The sequence below is a fragment of the Tachypleus tridentatus genome, chromosome 8, assembly GCF_004210375.1.
Source record: "Tachypleus tridentatus isolate NWPU-2018 chromosome 8, ASM421037v1, whole genome shotgun sequence".
NCBI classification, from domain to species: Eukaryota; Metazoa; Arthropoda; class Merostomata; order Xiphosura; family Limulidae; genus Tachypleus; species Tachypleus tridentatus.
In genome coordinates, this window is record NC_134832.1 from 70,538,405 (window position 1) to 70,553,981 (window position 15,577).

The window sequence follows — 15,577 nt, forward strand, 5'->3', positions numbered from 1 at the left end:
GTCCTATAGTGGTGGCACATCCGCAATGCGAAACTATATGAAACAAGTGCACAAACGTTTAGATGTGAGTGAAAAAGGTGGGCCTGTGGCTAAAAAACGAAAAACGTCTTTAAAAGGCTGGCATACATCCGTGAGAGCTCTGGGCAAGGAGAAGGTGGAAGAAAGGGCTTTAGCCCTCATGTGCGCAATAGATATTAGACCAACGAGCATCGTAGAAGGTGAAAGTTTTAGGAATGTTTGTTGAAAAATGAACAGCTAGTACCACGTGCCCAGTCGAAAGACAATAAATAGCTACTTAGCCTCAGCATATCAAGAGTGCAAAGCAGAAGTTGTGGAAGAAATGTCAGGGAAAACAGTTGCTATAACAACTGACCTGTGGACCAACTTGAAGATGAAGCCGTTCATTACGCTTACTTGCCATTTTTTGACTGCGGAGTGGGAACTCAAGAACAAGGTTGTTGCTACTCGGGCAATAGATGACCGCGATACAGGGGTGAACATAGCACAACATGTCACAGATATTTCAGCGGAGTTTGGGCTTGATGCTATCTCTGCCCTAGTCACGGACAATGCGTCCAACATGAAAGTCGCTGCGAAGGAGGCCAAATTAGAACATACGTTTTGTTTCTCACATAGCTTACAGCTGGCTATCACTGATGCTCTTAAGGAACCCAACATCGCCAAAGTTCTTGCTGCAGCCAGACGTTGTGTAAGCCACTTCGACCGGTCCACTGTAGCTACCCAAGCCTTTCATGACCACCAAAAAAAAAAAAAAAAATCGGTGTTGAACCTCGTATGCTCATACAAGAAGTTGCCACAAGGTGGAATACCACATATCAGATGTTAACGCGACTTCTTCACCTCCGTGTGTCTGTTATGGCAGTGCTCTACGATGAAAGCATAACAAATGCAAAAGATCGTGCCAGCTTGGTGTTTGACGATGCCATGTGGAGTGTGATGGAAGGGGCAGTAGAGGTCCTCAAGCCTCTTGCGCAGGCGACCGAGCTACTGACAAAGGAGAAAATTCCCTCATCGAGCAGCATTTACACTGTACTCAAGCATATACTGACCAGATTACATGAAGGTTAGGGTTCTCAGGGACTTCAAGAAATGGATGGCAGGGATGCAGATGTGCTCACAACGCTGAAAGCAAGAATCCTGCAGAGAATGATGACTCGATTTCAGGTAGACAACTCCGGGGTTCCGACCACTGAACCAGGATTGTGGTCCCTCGCTGCAATATTGGACCCTAGCTACAAACGGCTGAGTTTCTTTCCCTATGCCCTGAGAGAGAGAGTAGAGTATTATCTGAAGGAACAACTCCGTGACAGCATATCAGAGCAAGACGCCACCCACGAACAGGAAAGTCCAAACATTTCGCTCACACAAGAACCAGTGGAGCCACAAATGGCAGAGAGCCTGTTTGACTGTATCCCAGGTGATATAGCCCAATCACCATCCAATCGCCCCTATGCATCCATTGAGATCGAATTTGAAGCATATCTATCTGAGCCGATCTCCACCTCTGATCCACTAGGCTGGTGGGGGTTTCAAGAGAACAAATTTCCGAGGTTAGCTGCATTAGCTAAAAAGATTTTGCGCATCCCGGCGACTGAAGTTTCATACGAGAGGGCATTCTCTGCTGCAGGACTAACAATGTCAAAACTCAGATGCAGTCTGAGCCCAGAAAATCTGGATAAACTAACTTTTCTGTACAAGAACTTTACTTTCCCAGAAAGACCAGCTCGGCCTCTGACTGCCGCCCTTGATGGATCCTCAAGCTGTGGAAGCTGACAATCTGAAAATAGTCCGGAGCTCTCATGACAATAATTCAAGTTCCAGTGATGAGCATAATTAATTTTTTTTGTTCAAAATGTTCATGGCAATTGATGAGTTTATGTCAGCCGACTGTTGCTGTTTTATTGCTTTATTTTTTTCAGGAACGTTTCAATTAATATTCATAGGACTTGTTTGAGTTTGCTTGGTTTGCAATAGCCAGTCATATTGGTAATTCAGAATATTAACATTTGGTGTAAAAGCAAAGGCCCGGCATGGCCAAGCGTGTTAAGGCGTGCGACTCGTAATCTGAGGGTCGCGGGTTCGCATCCCGGTCGCGCCAAACATGCTCGCCCTTTCAGCCGTGGGTGCGTTATAATGTTACGGTCAATTCCACTATTCGTTGGTAAAAGAGTAGCCCAAGAGTTGGCGGGAGGTGGTGATGACTAGCTGCCTTCCCTCTAGTCTTATACTACTAAATTAGGGACGGCTAGCGCAGATAGCTCTCGAGTAGCTTTGTGCGAAATTCAAAATCGAAACAAACAAACAAGTAAAAGCAAAATTGCTTCCGTACAAGGTCTACATTAGTTTTCTGAAAAGAATTCATATTGGTTCGTTTGGTTGAAATGATTGTGCAATAATGAATATCCTGTTTGTTTAATAAAATTTGTTGTGTTTTTTGTATAGTTGTTGTATTATCATTTCGAACATGAATAACAGTTTTCAATGACCACCTGCCGGTAGTCTGCCACCTGGTCAGGACACTGAGGACAGTCCAGCAAAAATGTTCATGGATCTGCAGTTCGCAATTTCGCATAATACACAGCAAACTTCCGGCAGGGGGATCATGCAGGTCTCTCCTCTTTTTCTTTTTCCGAGAAAGGAGCGAACTTTTGAGGGCTGGGCAATACAGTACGATTAACCGGTTACGGTTCGGTTACGAGGCAAAGATTAACCGGGTACAAAAGTCCGTAATCGTCGCAGCCCCAGAATGGCGTTCTGATTAACGATTACAATTTCACAAAAACGTGAACGCTAGCTTGACAATGAATGTGTTTTCAGAATCATTAAATTTCAAGCCATTCTAGCATGATCGTGAAATAGTATGAAAAACAGCCTTTGTTAGCGCTCCATGGACACGCTATATGTTTGAAGTTAAGCACAAAGCTACAGATGATCTGACCACTACGGGTATCGAAATCTAGATTATAACGTTGTAAGTCTACAGACATATCGCTGTGCCACTGGGGGAAGGGGCTCTATGCACCAAGTAACAAAATTAATAATACTATCAACAAGTACTCGGACGTATAAGAATAATTTTCTAGATCTTACTAAACTATGTATCAGTGTGAATCAGATAAAATATTTGAATGAGCTTCCATTGACACAATGATTATTGGCAATCCAAAAAGTTTGTTTTCTACTTATAAATTCTACAAAATAACTAGTTTTGTCACTGCACTACCATTAAAGTTTTTTTTTTAAACATATATATATTTATATATTCTGTTCAATGATGTAATAAAGTTATTGAGTACAGGGCTTAAATTTGTGCGCAAAGCTACACGAGGGCTATCTGCGCTAGCCGTCTTTAATTTAGCAATGTAAGACTAGAAGAAAGATAGCTAATCATTACCACCCGCCACCAACTCTTGAAAAATAGTGGGATTGATTGAGAGTTTATAACGTCCCCATAGCAGAAAGAGCAAACATATTTGGCGAACTTCACGTTATCAGTAGAGCGACATGATGAACCTAAAATTCTGGTTAGCTTTATAACCTGACCTACATAATATTTGATAACAAAATATTGAACCTAAAACAAAAACTCTTCCGCTTTGTAATCTCTATAAATGAGTTTATAAGTTCCATTCTATGAAACATACTGAACCTAACAAAATGTAAAAAAATCAAACAAATAATAACAATAATAGTTATATTATCTGTGAATATAATCAACGTTACTAACCTCATAAGTTTATAATCTTCCTTTAAAAACAACATATTTGTGTATATTTGTAAAGTTATGAGATTTTGTTGGCTTCTGATCTCAGAAATAGCGCCAGTGTTTCACCGGTAAGTTTGCAGGCTTATAACGCTGAAATTCGGGTTTCGATACCTGTGATTGGCATAATACAGATAGTCTGTTGTGTAGTTTTGACCTTAACAACAATCAAATCACACCTCAAAGAAATTTGGGTTAGTTTCAGTTTATACATGTGGCAAATCATTTCTTGAGGTCTATAACGTCAGTGTACCATTTCATTTTTATCAATTGCTTTCCTCGCTTACGTTTCGTTATGATCATTGAAAATGTGTGATGTTACATATTACAATTTCAAATAGGCCTAAACCTGAATTAATTTATAATTTATATTTAGAAGTTAAATAAATGTCGATACGTATCCAATTTTTGGTATTTGCTAACAAGATTGATACACACAATTTTCTTTCTTAAAACACATATATTTTAATATTCAGACAATAATACAATTTACAATAACGGTTATTACAAATCATCACTTATATACAAAAGTTTCACAAACTTACAAAGAACAGTAAATCTTCTATCTCATCTGGAACTGGATATTTTTTCGAAGGTTCACGATGAGGGAATTAATTTTGAGTTACTTCAAAACACCTAATTTAAATATGAATCAACTATATCAAATTATCGTAAATCAAAGCCACATCGGGCTATCTGCTGAGTCCACCAAGGGAAATCGAACCCCTTATTTTAGTGTTGTAGATCCGTAGAGTTACTGCTGTACCAGCGAAGGACAAAATAATTATTGATGTTTGACACCCAGTAAGGTTATTAACAGAGAAAGATGACTTTGAAATGTTGTATTTTTTATCGAATTAACTTTTATTTCTTCTGGTTCTTTTTCCTGGCTCCATTATTTGAAATGATTGATACTGATATTTATGTTTTAGTGCTATTTAACATCAGTATCAAGTTCTAGACACGCGCGTATTTATTCAGGTGTTGAAGATTGGTTGAGTACAAAGACAAATTAATGACATCAGCATTAGATTGGATTAATTAATACGATCAAGATACTTAAACCATGTGGCCCCGCATGACTATGTGGTTAAGATATTCGACTCGCAATCCGAGGGTTGCGGGTTCCAATCCCCGTCACACCAAACATGTTTAGCCATTGGGGCGTTATAATGTGACGGTAAATTCCACTATTCGTTGGGAAAAGAGTAGCCAAAGAGTTGGCGGCGGGTGGTGACGACTAGCTGCCTTCCCTCTAGTTTTACACTGCTAAATTAGCTAGCTCAGATAGTCCTCGTGTAGCTTTGCGCGAAACTTAAAACAAACTAAATTCGAACCGTAAACGATATTTTATCCACCATGTGTTATTTTTATGTTAATATGAATAAAGATTCTTGTGAATTCACGAAATTATTTTTCTCACCTGTTATTTACTTGTGAAACTTTCTATGACTCATTTCACGTTTCTTTATCAGGAGGAAATAAATATAGATAATCCTTGACAACTTCTATTGATGAATAAAACACGCCATATTCCACTTAAATGTTCATTAAATTCACACACACACAAAAGGCAATTGCTTTTGTGACACATGTTCCCACTTTCTGCAGTTATTGCTTTACAATACACGTGTTTTACTTAAATTCATGGGTCAAGCTTGGCCCTGAGATTAATGTGCTAGATTGGAGGTTCCGTAGCTCACGTTCAGTTATCATCAAAATCAAAATTTTGACAGTCAAATTCTGCTATACGATCTCAAAGAATTTGTTTGTTAAGAATTTGATGCAAAGCTATACGAGGGCTATCTGCGAAAATATTCAATAAAATAATTCCATGATGTGTAGAGTCACAAGATGCTCACAATTACCCGCAATACTGCTGTAATGCTAGAAAGCTGCCAACAGGGGCTGCGATTGGACGAGGTTTCAGGATTCCCACCTTCCTTCTTGGTGAAATATAAGATCGAATTTGAGTTTCTGAGCAGTTCCTCGCGGTCACGAGTCTCGTAACGTTGTTTCTCGTTTCCATCCTTACAAGGTAAGTTATTTTTTAAATTAAAAATTACAATGGTAAAAAAACCTTAAAGGTTTTGTTGAACGTTAAGAAAATTATAGTGTCTACAACAATGGTACATACGAGAAAATTATTAACCTTTTGTATCAGTCTAAGCCTCTTGTATTTTTAACATAGTATATATTCTCCTAAGACAGCAAGTATATATATGCATAAAACTATGTTTATACACTTCGTAGACTGAGAAATACGTATTGTTTTCAATGACTTTACATGTTTTAAGTTTCAACGACATTATATATTATATTTTAAACAAATTTGTATATTATATTTTCACAAATACGACAATACACATTGTACTTTCATATATATCTTGCTTATCTATAGGAAATGTTCGAACAATTTTTTTCGACACATGTCTTATGTAAGCAGCAGGCATTAGGGCTTATTACACAATATGAAGTATTATATATAACTTTAAATGTTACATAAAAGATAACATTACTTATCTACGACATAACTTTAAATGTTAAACAAGAGATGACATCACTTATCTACGACATAACTTTGGATGTTACATAAGAGATGACATCACTTATCTGCGACACAACTTTAAATGTTACATAAGAGATGACATCACTTATCTATGACATAACTTTGAATGTTACATAAGAGATCACATCACTTATCTACAACATAACTTAAAATGTTAGATAAGAGATGGCATCACTTATCTACGACATAACTTTAAATGTTACATGAAAGATGAAATCCATTATCTACGGCATAATTTTAAATGTTGCATAAGAGATAACATAACTTATCTACGACAAAACATTGGATGTTAAACAAGATATGACACCACTTATCTACAACATAACTTTAAATGTTACACAAGAGATGACTTTATACTTATCTATAGCATAACTTTAAATGTTACAAAGAGATGACATCACTTATCTACCACATAACTATAAATGCTACATAAGAGATAACATCACTTATCTACGACATAACTTTAAATATTACATGAAAGATGAAATCCATTATCTACGGCATAATTTTAAATGTTGCATAAGAGATAACATAACTTATCTACGACAAAACATTGGATGTTAAACAAGATATGACACCACTTATCTACGACATAACTTTAAATGTTACACAAGAGATGACTTTATACTTATCTACAGCATAACTTTAAATGTTACAAAGAGATGACATCACTTATCTACCACATAACTATAAATGCTACATAAGAGATAACATCACTTATCTACGACGTAACTTTAAATGTTACATAAGATAAGATATCACTTATCTACAGCATAACTTTAAATGTTACAAAGAGATGACATCACTTATCTACCACATAACTATAAATGCTACATAAGAGATAACATCACTTATCTACGACGTAACTTTAAATGTTACATAAGATAAGATATCACTTATCTACCACATAACTTTAAATGTTACATAAGAGATGACATCACTTATCTACGACATAACTTTGGATGTTACATAAAAGATGACATCACTTATCTACGACATAACTTTGGATGTTACATTAGAGATGACATCACTTATCTACCACATAACTTAAAATGTTATATAAGAGATGACATCACTTATCTACCACATAACTTTGGATGTTATATAAGAGATGACATCACTTATCTACGACATAACTTTGGATGTTACATTAGAGATGACATCACTTATCTACCACATAACTTAAAATGTTATATAAGAGATGACATCACTTATCTACCACATAACTTTGGATGTTATATAAGAGATGACATCACTTATCTACGACATAACTTTGGATGTTACATAAGAGATGACATCACTAATCTACAACATAACTTTAAATGTTACATAAGATAAGACATCACTTATCTACCACATAACTTAAAATGTTATATAAGAGATGACATCACTTATCTACCACATAACTTTGGATGTTACATAGGAGATGACATCACTTATCTACGACATAACTTTGGATGTTACGTAAGAGATGACATCACTTATCTACAGCATAACTTTAAACTTTAGCTAAAAGGTTACGTCACCTATCTAACGCAAAGAATTTTTTCAAGTGCCAAACCGCTCAAGTATTCGTCTGTGTTGTAGCCACAGCGAGTTTGGAAGCCTAGTTTATATTGTTAGGATTCCTTAAATTTACTACTTTGAAATTTGTCCTAGTTTATATTGTTAGGATTCCTCAAGTTTACTACTTTGAAATTTGTCCCTGTTTATAGTGTTAGGATTCCTCAAGTTTACTACTTTGAAATTTGTTCTAGTTTATATTGTTAGGATTCCTCAAGTTTACTACTTTGAATTGTGTCCTAGTTTATAGTGTTAGGATTCCTCAAGTTTACTACTTTGAAATTTGTTCTAGTTTATATTGTTAGAATTCCTCAAGTTTACTACTTTGAAATTTGTATTCACGTATGTAAACGAAACAGAAATTACAAACGTTTCGTGTTTTCTCTTGCAAATAAGTTCGTTATATTTTTCAAAGGTAAAACGTGATTCTGAATCAATCAAATAATGTTAAAACATGTTTGTTTATCTTACTTAGGTAAGAAGTTACGGAAACACAAGACCTAAAGCTGTATAAACAACCACACTACGCTCCAAATGAAGATCTTAATAAGGTTTTTATTAGTAATTTTAATATTTTACTAACATTTCACTGTTAATTTGGAAGCTTTAAAATAATTTTTAAGTCTTTTCTTAATTCAATATTAATGAAGGGAGAATATCAAATGTAGTTAAACAAGAATGAAAAGCATCGTCATACGGTAGTTTTCATTGCTAAAGGCTGTCATGTCCAAAGCACATCACTCTTCTCCGAGTACTTTCCATCTAGTGTACGATAACGATTGCTTTTCCACATCCATTTCAATATTATGTTAAAGAGTATTTTATTTCTAAAATTGTGCTATTTGTTTGAACATTTTATTTACTATTCTACGAGGACAAGGTTTCTGAAATCATTCTGGTTTTTTTTTAACATGATTTTTATATTACAGTAACTTATTGTTTCTGAGATTATTCTGTTTTATATTTAACACGATATTTAACAATGTGTCAGTAAATGCTTTATGAAATTATTTTCCATTTTAGGTTCGAATGTGATTTTTAACTCACTGCTAGAGAGATTTCTGAATTTTTTCACTAACATAATTTCTATTTTTCTAATTTCGCGAAAATTACAAGAGGGTTGTCTTCGCTAGCCGTTCCTAATTAGATAGTGTAAGAATAGAGCGAGTGCATTAGTCATTACCACCCACCGCCAAACTCTTGGGTTCCTCCTTTACTAACGAATAGTGGGATTAGTCATCACATTATATCGCCTACATGGCTGAAAGAACGAGCGTGTTTGAAGTGACGGGGATTCGAATTCGCCATCCTCAGATTACGAGGACATGATTTAACCGTAATGATAAAAAAGATTAATGGAGTCAGGAATATACAACATGCTTAACATCACAGAATCACTTGTTCGACATTGTTCGTACTTTTACCATTTTTCAGTGACGTAGAACTAAATAGTGTAATAGAGAATAAATTTGTTGAAAGAAAAATCATTCTAGTATACCAGAGTCACGATTCGATGGCTAAGGATCTTCAGACACTGTTGTGATAATAATGTTTTAAAAAGCGCCCTCTAGCAGTAGTAATTGAACATAATTACAACCTCATGAACTATAAGTTTTACACGCTTTAACTCAAATTAGAATACCCACAAGCTTTCTTTTTCGATTTTTCTTGGGATAAAACTGACTGAATTTCTAAACTCTCCATTAACGAAGATTGAAACGAAAACGCTAATGATTTATGTGATTTTAAACATCAATTGTTAGAGCGTCTAATGACGAATTATTTAAAGGAAAACGCTACATTTACCAACTCCAGATTAAGTTGTTAAAGCTTCTATTGTAGGTTGATATGCTGCCAATCTGAAGCCCTGAAAGCATTAGAAAAATATAAATGGTATATGTTGTCCCTTATGACAGCATTCCCGAACAAACTAGACCGAGTTATAAATCATCAGTTGATTTTGTTTGATTTGTTTTGAATTTCGCGCAAAGCTACACGAGGGCTATCTGCGCTAGCCGTCCCTAATTTAGCCGTGTAAGGCTAGAGGGAAGGCAGCTAGTCATCACCACCCACCGCCAACTCTTGGGCTACTCTTTTACCAATGAAAGGTGGGATTGACCGTCATATTATAACGCACCCACGGCTGCAAGGGCGAGCATGTTTTGTGCGACGGAGATTCGAAATCGCGACCCTCAAATGACGAGTCGAACGCCTTAACCTACTTGACCATGCCGGGCCGATCATCTGCTGATAACTTGATGGTATGAAACCAACAATTTTCATCTTTGTTAACCGTAATCCCTAAAATCATCAAAAATATATAACTCGAAACTTTTCGTATCAGCATGACAGATAAGAAGAGTGCTAATACAATTAATACGAATCCCAATATCATTCTGACCTCAATTATTATATTAAAGATACACCACGATGTTACAGTCCATGTTGGTATGACAACCCTTCGTCGTGTTAATAGCCAGCAGTGTAGCTTTTATTACTAACGACTGTCATGTCCAAAGCACATTACTAATCTCTTAATGCTTTCCATCTATTTAAAGAGGGCGACTGTTTCCCAGCGTCAGTTTCAACAGTTCGATAGTACAGAAAACAGATGTTGCATCCGGCGACTTAGCTGGTATGTCTTATTAAAGAATATCCTGAATATCCTACTCATTTTTCCACTGCTTCAGTTATGCGACAGTTTGTCGGAACACAAGATTCTAAGCCTTTTCTTGATAAGCTCGTGCCCTATTGGTCACGTTTGCGAAAGGAAGTCCTTCTTCATTATGCTGCACACTGTTGTCTGGAACAAATGGACGACTTTTGCCAATGACCTTTGTATTCGTCGATTCACAACTGTTACCAGACTTCAGACTTCACTTGGTGTAGTTAGGATACGACTTGTTCAGGTCTCTTTCTGGATGCCCAAGGTGTCCTCTGTTGGTCATTATTCTTTTGTTTTCCAATGACATTGGTTACAAGGTGTGTTCCCGCCTTGGAAAATCTAACTCTTAATCTGTACATATGTTTATGTTCTAAATATATAAATATTTTGATTCAAAAAGGACTGTTACATGTTCTTCCCGAAAGAGATCAAATTTTTGGCGATGCTACACTAGCTACGTAATATTAGATGAGTCAAAATATAGTTTTGATACATCCCGTTTCACAGCGATTTTATATTGACTATGATTGTGGGGTGACTTGCTTGTTGAAATATCCAAAATCATTTTCATAAAACTTATTTGACCCCGTAGTTTGAAACACTAAATTATATGGAAGTAACTATTAAATTCCACACCAAGGACAACATTTCTATCGAATGTATTAAAACACTAGTAGTAATACCAGGAAAAGAAGCTTAGAGCTTCAGCATGACAAGCCTAAGTTGCCGAAGCAATAAAGATCATTAGGGTTAGCGAATATAATGACATTCACGTTTGACTACCGTTGTTTTTCACCTTATTTATTTTAATTGTTCCATGATGAATTTGAAATTAGATTTTAAACAGACATAAAATAAAGCTTACGTTGTCTGTCTACATCAATTTGATCTAAATCGTAACAAACCAATGAAGTTTATCACACTAGTTAGGCTTACCAGGCATTAATTTATTAAACTAACAATGGTTTTTATGATGGCTGTTATGACTCATGAGTGATTGAAAGTTTACCCTTGTTCATCACGAATGGATTTCTTATTGTAATCCTCCAGTTCCGTCAACCATCATCATCTTTTGTGTAGATGAGAGTCAGAATCTTGCTAGTGTTTGTAAAGGAAGAAAGTTGGGTAGCTTTGACTGCTAAGTCCGCTCAATAAAACAGGCTGGCTAACAAATGGTTAGAAGACGTCAATCACAGACGAGGGAAAATAAAACTGAGAAAGATAACTGGGACATGTAACTCTTCGTAGAAGTTTATCATAAATAAAGCTTTTGTTCTGTTCCCCTTATATAACGATAGAAAAAAAACTTTGCTAAAAATAAAAAATCACATACGTTAACAGTTTTTATTATTATTTCTTACCGAACGTTTTGTTAAAATCAAAATTGTTTATTATTGTTTAAAGCATACTCGTCAAGAACTACTGATTGGTCATAAAAATATCCATTTCTTGCTTAGTATATTAGAACACATATTTTAATTTTTAGAATACAAAGATACGGTACTTCTGGCTGTAACCTAGTTTGTAAATTTGTTTAGAATACAAATATATGGTACTTCCTGCTGTAACCTAGTTTGTAATTTTTTTAGAAAAGAAAGATACGGTACTTCTGGCTGTAACCTAGTTTGTAAATTTATTTAGAAAAGGAAGATACGGTGCTTCCGGCTGTAACCTAGTTTGTAAGTTTGTTTAGAATAAAAAGATACGGTACCTCCTGCTGTAACCTAGTTTCTAAGTTTGTTTAGAAAAGGAAGATACGGTGCTTCCGGCTGTAACCTAGTTTGTAAGTTTGTTTGGAATAAAAAGATACGGTACTTCTGGCTTAAACTAGTTTGTGAGTTTATTTAGAATAGGAATATACGGTACTTATGGCTGTAACGTATTTTGTAAATTTGTTTAGAATAAAAAGGTACCGTACTTCCAAATGTAACGTAGTTTTAAGTTTATTAAAATAAAAAATACGGTATTTCTGGCTGTAACCTAGTTTGTAAACTTGTTTAGAATGAAAAGACGCCAAACTTCCATTTGTAACCTAGTTTGTAAGTTTGTTTAGAATAGGAAGACATGGTGCTTCCGGCTGTAACCTAGTTCATAAGTTTGTTTAGAATAGGAAAATACGGTACGTTCAGCTGTAACCTCGTTTGTTAGTTTGTTTAGAATAGAAAAATTTGGTACTTCCTGCTCTAACTTAGTTTGTAAGTTTGTTTAGAATAGAAAGATACGGAACTTCAACTACCAGTTGAATGCCCTAACCACAAGGAAATGACAAGCCAATAATATGTAATAATATATTTTTTTAAATTAATGTAGCTTGGTTTCAAAGACCGTACATCTTTAATTAGTGAAGTTTGATATCAAAGACCGTACTGCCTCAGTTTGGTATCAAAGATTAAACTGACATAGTTTGATATCAAAGACCGCACTGCCTCAGTTTGCTATCAAAAACCGTTCCTCTTTAATTAATGGAGTTTGATATCAAAGACAATACTGCCTTAGTTAGTGTAATTTTAACAAATAATACCAATTTTTGAAACTGTAGGTAACTCTGCAGAAAAATTAACATAATTGACATTACAACATAGTACTTTTAAACTTTAAGTTGAAAGTTGACATAAAAACATAGCAGTGTTAAACTTTGAGTTGAAAGCTAACATTAAAACATAGCACTTTTAAACTTTAAGTTGAAAGTTGACACTAAAACATAGTACTTTTATACTTTATCTAAGTTGAAGGTTGACATAAAAACATAGCAGTGTTAAACTTTAAGTTGAAAGTTGACACTAAAACATAGTACTTTTAATTTTGTGGTTGATATGAAGAGTTAACTTGTTAACCTTATATTAAGAACGTATAACGTTAGTCTTAAAAACTTGTTATACCTTGCTGGCCAAAATCTTAAGGCCAATGGACATGAAGAAAAACTATCCATTTTGCGTGGTTAGACTCAACCACTTATTTGAGCAGAGCTTCGAAAGATGAAAATAAGAAAAGGGAAAATAAAAAAAAAACATTTAATAGAGAAAATGTGAACACTATGAAATTAGCCTAAATACCAGCTGATCAAATGTTTAACACCATACCAAACATAAGTCGTAAACAGGGTAAGAAATGCCCAACAAGAGATATCAACAGTGAGTTGCACGGCCGTCATTGCGAATAACTTCAAACATTCGCTTTGGCATGATCGATAAAATAGTTTGCAGAAGGCTGGCTGGAATGTTATTCCAAGTGGTGAAGATGACTTCACGAAGATCATGCACTGTTTGGAGTTGACGTCCATTTCTACAGACTTCCCTTGCCATCTACTCCCAAACATTGTCAATGGAGTTCAGTTTGGGCGAACACGCTGGATGGTCCAAAAGAATCGCGTTATTCGTCATAAAAAGTCCTTTGTCCTGTGGGCATTGTGGATTGCAGCGTTGTCCTGCTGAAAGATCCAGTCACAAGCGAGAGTCTTCAGTCAATAAGGATGCTCTCTCCAACATGCCAATGTAGCCAACTGCTGTTTGACGCCCCTGTGTAATCTGAAGCTCCACTATTCCATGGAAGGAGAAAGCACCCCAGATCATGATGGAACCTTTTCCACTGTGTCGTGTAGAAAATGTCTCCGGTGGGATATCCTTATTGTGCCAGTAATGTTGGAAGCCGTCTGAACCATCCAGGTTAATTTTTTTTTTCTCGTCAGAGAACAAAACTTTGTTCCACTTTTCTACGTCCCATGTTTGGTGCTTCTCAGCAAAGTTTAACCGATCTGTTTCGTGGCGTGGAAGGAAGCGTGGCCTATGAAGACGTTTACGGTTTCTGAAGCCTTTCTCTCGTAGATGCCGTCTTATTGTTCTTGAGCTGCATTCTACGTCCGTAAGGGCCTTAAACTGGTTCGACGATCGGCTGGTGTTTTGCCGGAAAACCCGTCGAATCCTCCTGCTCAACGCCCGCAAAATCTTCTTGGGCCGACCATTTTAAATACTCGTTCCGTATCTCTCAGGGTCGTTTAAGGAATTTGCAACAGCAGTTTTACTACGCTCAATCTCACAAGCGATGGCACGTTGAGAGAGATCTTGCTTTTGCAGCTCGACAATTCTACCACGTTCAAACTCTGTATACTTTTTAGCCTTTGCCATGTTTTTACCCAATGTAACACAGGAGATATCAGTGGGAGATGTTGACAACGCTGATGCTTGAACACAAATGACTAAATTTCGTTACGTGTTTACCGATTAGCGCTTCATTTCAGTGTGGTCTTAAACTTTTGACTAGCTAGCATTTAGGCTTATTTCAGAGTGTTCACGTTTTTACTATTAAATACTAAAAAAAGGTTTTTATTTTCCCTTTTCTTATTTTCATCTTTTGAAACTCTACTCAAATAAGTGGTTGAGTCTAACAACGCAAAATGCATATTTTTTCTTTATGTTCATTGGCCTTAAGATTTTGGCCAGCAGTGTATTGCAAGTTGTATTAAGAACACACTAAGTAGAATATTAATATTAAAGACACACTTTTTCTTTAGAATCAAATTCATTAAAATAATAATGAAAGTACCAACATATGGATAGTTTAATATTTATAAATCTTACTTATCGCTGTTCTTAATATCTCAAATGTCTACCACAACGTCACTATACCCGTATTACTGGAAGATCATATCGCCTGAGCTTAACAACGATTAGTAAGACGCGCACTTGAATTTGAAACTTATTTATTTCGTGAACAATTTGAACCTGGTCTCTTTAGTTCTTACTGGATAATACAAAATCACATAAAATGTTGATAAGTTAAATACACAAAGTATTTGTCCAATTAGATAGCTTATTAATTTATTTATATTTTTATTCATTTACGGACATTGATGTGAACATTTACAAGTATTGATATTGATGTTAACATTTACAAGTATTGATATTGGTGTTAACATTTACAAGTATTGATATTGGTGTTAACATTTACAAGTATTGATAGTGATGTTAACACTTACAAGTATTGATATTGGTGTTAACAT